Raw genomic sequence first — 8,023 nt, 5'->3', positions numbered from 1 at the left:
CTTTTAATCCAACTGACTTTGGTGCTTCCTGAGAAATCAGGCAACTTGATCGTGGACAGCTCCTTCTTCAGGGTGGCTATTCCATAGCGGTGGGCTGAGGGGAAATAGGGGGAGTCAGCTCATTCCCTGGGAGGTAGCCACGCCTAGCAGCCAGTGGCTGGGATTTGAAATCACATGGCCTGGGACTAAATGTAGGACTTTCCATTTACTATTGGTGTGCTCCCAAGCAAGTCCCGTAAATTCCTTGAGCCTCACTTCCCTTCATCCGTACAATGGTCATAATAATACCAACCTAAGACCGAGAATTCAATTAAATCATGAATTCCAAGTGCTAGGTGACAGTTGTTATTTATTCATTCAACAAGGTCATGGAAGCAATGACACAACACCATGGGAGTTTTGAGGAATCCATTACTGCAGAGTAGTCAAACCTTAGGGTTTTTCACTCTTGCCTAGACCCTATGTTAACAATGCTGAGTCCCGGGCCCAGCTTCAGTCGATGGATCTTTGAAATCTGTATTTTAACATGTGTCCCAGCAATTCTAGGGCAGTCCACTGACACCCTGGGGAAAATCCTGGTCTAGCTCCATCCTTAGCCCCTGATATTCAAGATGAGGAAACTGAAGCCCATAGAGGGACATAGCCAAGGTTCCTAAGCCAGGCAGGAGCAGAGCTCCAGCCTGAGACCCCTTGTTCTGGTTACTACAGTACTCTGGTGGGCAACACCGGGCATCAGAGGAATGGCCAACCCCCCCCTTACCATACTCCAGGCCTTTTCTGGTGATTCTGGCCACGAACCCAGGATTAGATGCCCCTTCTTCAAACCCAGAGACCTCTGCCAGCAGCAATAGGGCCACCACCACACAGTATGGTCTGGCCATCATCCTGTCTTCAGCAGCGTCCTGGGCAGAGGTGAGTCAGACTCTTCTGACAGCAGAACTGAGGTGCTTATAAAGCTAGGGGCCAGATGAGGAACTGAGCCAGTTGGAAGAGAAGACGGGGAAGGTTCAAGGCTTTCGGGCAGCCCAATTTTTAGCAACTTGAGATGGGGAGAAAGTCGCTTGTGAAATTGTTTGAGGTTTCTTTCTGGCCGAGGGTAGCGGAAGTGGGGCCACAACCTCCACCCTCTTCCTCTTCAAAGCTCGCCTGCCCAGTATTGCCAGAGGAGGCCTCCTGCCATGCCTCTCTCGTGATGAACACCTCCATTCATTCTCCATTTTCTACAGACTGAAATGTAAACACCCCATGTGGCAGCGGAGCTTGGCCCGGGTGCACCTCTCCAACTGGAGCTTCTGCTGCCTGAGCCAGCTAAGCCTGCACCTGAGCTTGGCTGGCGTTCTCCGCTTCCATCGTGCAAGACGACCTCAAGTCAGGCCACACATGCAACCAGTGGATTCTGCAACTGTAGGCTCCAGACGGTTGTAGATTTTCTTTTGCTGTTGTTGTTGTTGTTTAAGTTTAAAGTATATTTATTTATTTTGAGAAAGAGAGAGGGAGAGAGAGAGAGAGAACACAGGCATGGGAGGGGCAGAGAGAGAACCCCAAGCCGGTTCCGTGGTGTCAGTGCACAGCCAGTAATAGGGCTCGAATCCACGAACCGTGAGATCATGACCGGAGCTGAAATCAAGAGTCAGACGCTTAACTGGCTGAGCCACCCAGGTGTCCCTTGCCTACATGTTTTCTAAATCAACTTTATTAGGATATAATTCATATGCAGTGAAATGCAGACATTTTAAGTGTACGGTTCAATGAGTTTTAACGCAGGGAAACACCTGTGTGATCACATCATAATCAAGATAACATTTGCATCCCCCCAAGAATTTCCCTCGTGTTCCTTACCAGCCCATCTCTGATCCCACCTCTTTTCCCAGAAAACCGCTGACCTGCTTTCTGTTGCCATCCATTCCTTTTGTCTGTTCTAGAGCTTTCTGTGAGTGGAACCATACCATATGCATACTGACTGTGCTCACTGGCCTCTTTCATGGAGTGTTCTGTTTTTGAGATTAATCCGTGTTATTTTCTGCGTCAATAATTCATTCCTTTTTATTGTAGAGCAGTGCTCCGCACAGCTGCACGATCAATCCTTTTATTGTGTTGTATCGTATTTTTAATTTTCTTCAAATAAGAAATACATTCACACGGCTCAACAGTCAGTCAATATAACAAGATGTACAGTGAGCAGCCTGGCTCTGAACCCTCTTTTGCGTCTTCCCAGCTCCTATCTCCTTCCAGTCAAATCGACATGGAGTCCCACTGCAGTTAACTGTCAGGAGACCTCGAAGTGCTGTGACACCTTCTACCCTAGGGGCCTGTGGGAGCCCCGAGAGGGAGCAATCAAGACAGGAGACTTGGTTTGAGTTTTGAAGTAGTACTTACAGGAGTTTGGCAGACAGCCACAGAGGGGAAGGGGAACCTGAACACCGGGAACGACACCAGCCAGAGCACAGAAGCCTGAGGCAGCACTGTGGGATCCAGAAAGCACAAGGAATTGTGGGAAAGCAAAGGGTGTGGGGCTGGAGATGGAAGAGAAAGTGAGGGAGGATGAGGCACAAACACGGGCAGAATCTCCTCTGAAAGGACCTTGTTCAGGTATGAACGTGGAAGAGTTTTCATTTTCCTGTAATTGACAATCCCCATGTTGTGTTAAATTCCCCTTTTGCCCTTTCGCGACACCTCAGTCCTGATTCAAAGCTTTCTGTCACGGTCGATTTAAGACTTGGTCCCGTCCAGGTAAACCTGCATCTCATATTCTACTGCTTGATGTTTGCCCTCAGCTCCGTGCAGACTTCCGGAGCCTCTCGTGGCTTGGAGTGAGCGAGCGTGTATGTGCGTGTGCATGTGTGTGCATGTCCACACCCGTGTGTTTGTACACGAACGTGTGTGTGTGTGCTTGCATGGATATGCTTGTACGTGTGTGCACGGAGGGCTGGCTTTCTCTTTCCTGCACCCTCCCTTCCCTGCTCTGACCTGTAAGAAGGAGAGGGGGCCACCTGGGGGAACTGAATGTCCTTTGTGTTTACCTCAGTGGCAGTGAGGTGACTGTCCCCGTCCCTGAGCCTCATCAGCACCGCCCCAACCTGATATCTGTCAGCTCTTGGTAGGTAAATGGAGGCCCCGTTGGGTCCTGTTAGTGAGACTCAATTCCAAGCAGCTGCTCCAGGCAAGAATCAACCCTTGGGAGAATAGTTCTTTATGTGTGGCCCCCGATTTCATGTCCTCACTCTGAGGCCTGTGGCCAGGGATGGGACTTCAGGGACAGAGTCTTGCCTCTTCTTCGTTGGCTTGTTACTGAGCCAACATTTCTAGGAGTGGTTCTCCTGGGGGCCCTTTTGTCTCAGCTTTGTTTAGGGGGATGGTCAACAGTCTTCTCCTCTCTCCGATCAGATCGGACAGAGAAGGGATAGTAGGGGGCTTTGTTTACAACCTCCCGGGAGCAGTTTAACCAGGAGCCTGGCCAGGTGGGGGTTCGGTTCTGCCCAGAGGCCCAGCAGCAGCGGGAGGATGTAGAAGGTCTTGGTTAAAGGTGCCCACGCGGTTGGGCTCTGGAATGATTTGGGAGACAGATCCTATTACCCGTAGTACTGCTAGGGCTCCTCTGACCACGTGAGCAACCGAGAGGATTAAATAGCAGAAGTTTATTTTCTCACAGTTCCGGGGCCACGGTGTCTGAAGTTGGGATATCAGTGGCGCGGGGTCCTCCTCACGGCCACGAGGGAGAATCTGCTCCAGTGCCTGCCCCTCGCTCCCTGTGGCTCTGCCAACCTTTGGCATTCTGTGGCTTATAAATGTGTCACCCCGAAATCTGCCCTCAGCATTGCGTGGTGTTCTCCCTGTGTGCATCTGTCTCCAACTTTCTCTTTCATGAGGACGCCAGTCAGACTGGATGAGATGCCCACCCTACTAACCCATCCTAACTTATTCCCTCTGCAATGGCCCTGTTTCCAAACAGCATCACATTTGGAGACACTGGGGGCTACGATTTCTGCGTATGAGTTTGGCAGGGGGCGCAATCCAACTCATAACAGTGTCCCATCGTCTGTATGGAGTGAGGATAGCAGTTAAAGTCTCAGCAATGCTGAGATCTGAGTCAAGGTCCCACACGACTCTTCCTCCATAAGCCTGTATCCCGTCCCCGAGAGGGGCCTAATGCTGCCCACCTTGTAGGAGTTTTGTGGGGATTAAATAGAGTGTCTGGTACCCTAGGCAGTGAGGTCATATGCCCTGGGGACCATCCCTTGAGCTGACCTCCTGAGACATCTCATTCTTGCCAGAGATGTGAAATTGGCAGCAGAGAAAAGTGCCTAATTGTGGCTTTCATTTCTCCTTTGGCTGCAACTCGAGGTCAGAGCCAGGAGATTGGGAGTTCATGTGTCAGAGCTCCAGGCTTAAAGCCCTGCAAAAACTCTGTGCTGAAAACATGGCTTTGGGACATTTTTTGCAGACACTGCCCTCTTCATCAGACCCCCAGGGCCTCCTGCACCTTCTCACCCAGCGTTCCCTCCTCTGGGATTGGCCTCCTCACGGCCTCCCTCCCAAAAGCCTCTTCTTCCAAGGACAGAGAGGGTGTGCCTACCTGTGAACACCCATGGGTGGCCTAGGCATGGCATATTTCTTCTCTTCCTCAGTGGGACCACTTGACCTCTCTCTTAGGTCCACCCCAGGCCTGTATAGACCTTAAGCTGCAGGAGGGGGCATTGCATCTGTCACTGGTCCTTTATCTGGGCTCAATTCCATCCCTCAGCTTCTTCCAGGACTGGCCTGAAGCCCTAGTTTACCTGATTGCAAAACATCTCTACAGGCAATATCGATACACGGTAAAAAGGCAACACATGATATAAAAGGGTGACAGTAACTCTTCCTTCTACCTGTCCCCGGTCTTCCAGCTTTCTGCCCCAGAGGCGGTGTATTTCTCTTCCTTGCAGATGTACTTGGTGATGCAAAAGCACACGTCGTAACCCAAATTCTCTCCATCTTACTTTCTGCACTTAATAGATCTTGGAGATAGCTTCACACAGCACACACAGAGCTGGTTCATCTATCTTAATGAGGGCAGGGTGATTACAGATTCACAGTTTGTTTGACCTGCCTCCTCTTGACGGACATCTGGATTAGTTCTGTTCTTGCCGGGGCAAACTTCCCCGCAAATGACATCGTTGTGCAAATGTATCCATGCGTATGTCTGTGGGAATTCTTGGAAGCACACACACTGGCTGGTGGGATATTTGCATTTGCAAGTTTTGCCAAATTGGTGCTACATTTCCTTCTAACAAGTTGAACTCGCTCACATCAGTTTGTTTCCTCTAGGGAGAGGTTGGGGGCTTTGCCCCTGAAACATGTGCCAGGAGCCGGAACCCGCTGCTCATTTGTGGCCTATCTCAGAACTACTTCCTGTTCACATGGCCTGCCTTTTTTTTTTTTTTAAATCACTTTTTCCCCTCTAAAACATTTGGTTCTTTACTGTCAAAACCACATGCTAAAATACATATACTGTGTGTAAAGACAGTCTTTCTTGTATTAACACTGCATACCTTCCTTCCAACACACTATTAGACCCGTAGTAGGCACTCCATACATATTTGATGAAGGAATGAATGAATGAATGAATGAATGGAGACTGATAAACTTAAGACCTTGACTGTTCATCTCTCACACTCAAGTGAGCAAGATGAAGAAACATTATGTAGGAACACCAAGTGGTTGCCTAAACCTGGGTTTTTATTATGTCTACTCCTCCTCCATGTGATTCTAGTAAATTCTGAGTTGTCTAAGGCAGTCAGTATGGTTCCTTTGCCAGTGATTAGTTTAGAAAAGGTATGTGATCCAATCCTGGCCACCAATAGGTATAGAAATCCCCTCATGAAGGTTTCCTAACTGACAACATATAAGCTGTGTGGGGAGACATAGCCTGCTGCTGTTGGAGGTTGTCATGGAAGTGTGTGATACCTGGAGCTGTGGCAGCCACCTTGGCATATTGAGGGGGACCAGCCAAGGTAGGCTGACAGGCTGAGGATGGGTGGGTGAGGTTTTATGCCGGCACTGTCTCCCCTAGCATCTCCTAGAGTCTCTGTTGCTTCTGTGACCAGTTCGCTCTACACCCTGGGAATTTTCAGCCATCACACTTTTCTACGAACAGAATGCTAACTGAGAACTCTTTCCTGTTTGCCTACAAATTCTGCACATTGGCCCCAGGACTCTTGACTCTAGAAGTGTCAAGACAAAGTCTGATGCCTTTCACACTCATTTCATCCATATATTATTCCCTTTGCTTGTCCCATACAAATTCATGGTGCACCTGTCAGCACGTGCTAGAGCACAGGTGTCATGGGAGCCTTGTCCCAAGGCTGGCTGCTACTCAGCTGTCGGGTTCCAGCTTGCAGCGTCCCCTCTTGGGGTGGCCTTCTTGGGTGACTCCATGCCCATGGGCCCCACCCTGTGCCGCCATCACCATGCTCTACCTGTGAGCACCAGTGACCTCTTCAGTCCTTAATTTGTGGCAGCATCACTCCTGAAGGGTATTTTGCTAGATATAGAACCCAGTTGTTCTTTTCAAAACCCTCAAGATGTTATAGATGGAGGCTGTTTCACGGCTTCCATCATTGCTGGTGAGTCACGGATCCCTCAAATCACTGTGCCCCTATTATGGTGTTTTTTGGTGACTTCTGTCAAAACTTTCTCCTACTCTTTGTTTTTAACAGTTGTATTATGGTGTAGCTGAGTGTGGTTTTCTTTGTATTTATCCTGCTAGGGTTAGTTGAACTTCTTTAACCTGCAATTTTTTATTTTTCATGAAATATGAGACACTTCTGAATTATGGTTATTATTAAAAATTTTTGTTTGTCTTTATTCACTCTCTTTTCTCTTTCTAGACCTACAATTACATGCACATTGAGTCTTTTGATGTCATTATATTAGTTCTTGAGGCTCACTTCATTGTCCCTGCCCCTCCCCCCCATTTTTTCTCTCTCTGTTCTTCAGATTGGATACTTTTTCCTGAGGTTGCTTACCCTTTTTTTTTCTTTCCCTACCATTTTCTTTTCTTCTCTTTAAAATATTTTTTAAATGTTTATTTATTTTTGAGAGAGAGAGAGAGAGAGAGCGAGCAAGCAGGGGAGGGGCAGAGAGAGAAAGAGATACAGAATCTGCAGCAGGCTCCAGGCTCTGAGCTGTCAGCACAGAGCCCAAAGTGGGGCTTGAACCCACAGATCATGAGATCATGACCTGAGTCAAAGTAGATGCTTAACTGACTAAGCCACTCAGGCACCCCTCCCTACCATTTTCAGTCTGCTGTTAAATCCATCCAGTGAATGTTAAGATTTCAGATACTGTGAGTTTTCAGCTCTTGATTTCCATTTGGTTCTTTTTAAAAGCTTTTGCGGAGATGTCCCATGTGTTCATACACCATGAGTGTGTTTTCCATACGTCCTTGAGTGTAGTCACAGGAGGTGCTTTAAAATCCCCATCAGGGCACTGGGGTGGCTCAGTCACGTAAGCATCAGACCCTTGATTTCAGCTCAGGTCATGATCTCGTGGATCTTTGTGAATTTCAGGGATCGAGCCCTGCGTCAGGCTCTGTGTTGGCAACATGGAAGCTGCTTAGGATTCTCTCCCTCTCTCTCTCTCTGCCTGTCTCCCTCTGCCTCTCTTCCATGCTGTCTCTCTCATGCATGTGCTCTCTCTCTCTCTCAAAATAAATAAATAAATAAATAAATAAACAAACAAACAAATAAACATTTAAAAAATGGCATATCAGATAAAGGGCTAGTATCCAAAATATACAAGGAGCTCACTAAACTCCATACATGAAAAATGAATGATCCAGTGAAGAAATGGGCAGAAGATCTGAACAGACACTTCTCCAAAGAGGACATCCAGATGGCCAACAGGCACATGAAATGATGCTCAGCGTCACTTATCATCAGGGAAATTCAAATCAAAACCACACTGAGATACCACCTCACATGGGTCAGAGTCGCTAAAATGAGCAAATCAAAAGACTATAGATGCCGGCGAGGATGTGGAGAAA

Source organism: Suricata suricatta, chromosome 12 (assembly GCF_006229205.1).
Source record: "Suricata suricatta isolate VVHF042 chromosome 12, meerkat_22Aug2017_6uvM2_HiC, whole genome shotgun sequence".
NCBI classification, from domain to species: Eukaryota; Metazoa; Chordata; class Mammalia; order Carnivora; family Herpestidae; genus Suricata; species Suricata suricatta.
This window is presented reverse-complemented; position numbering follows the sequence as displayed.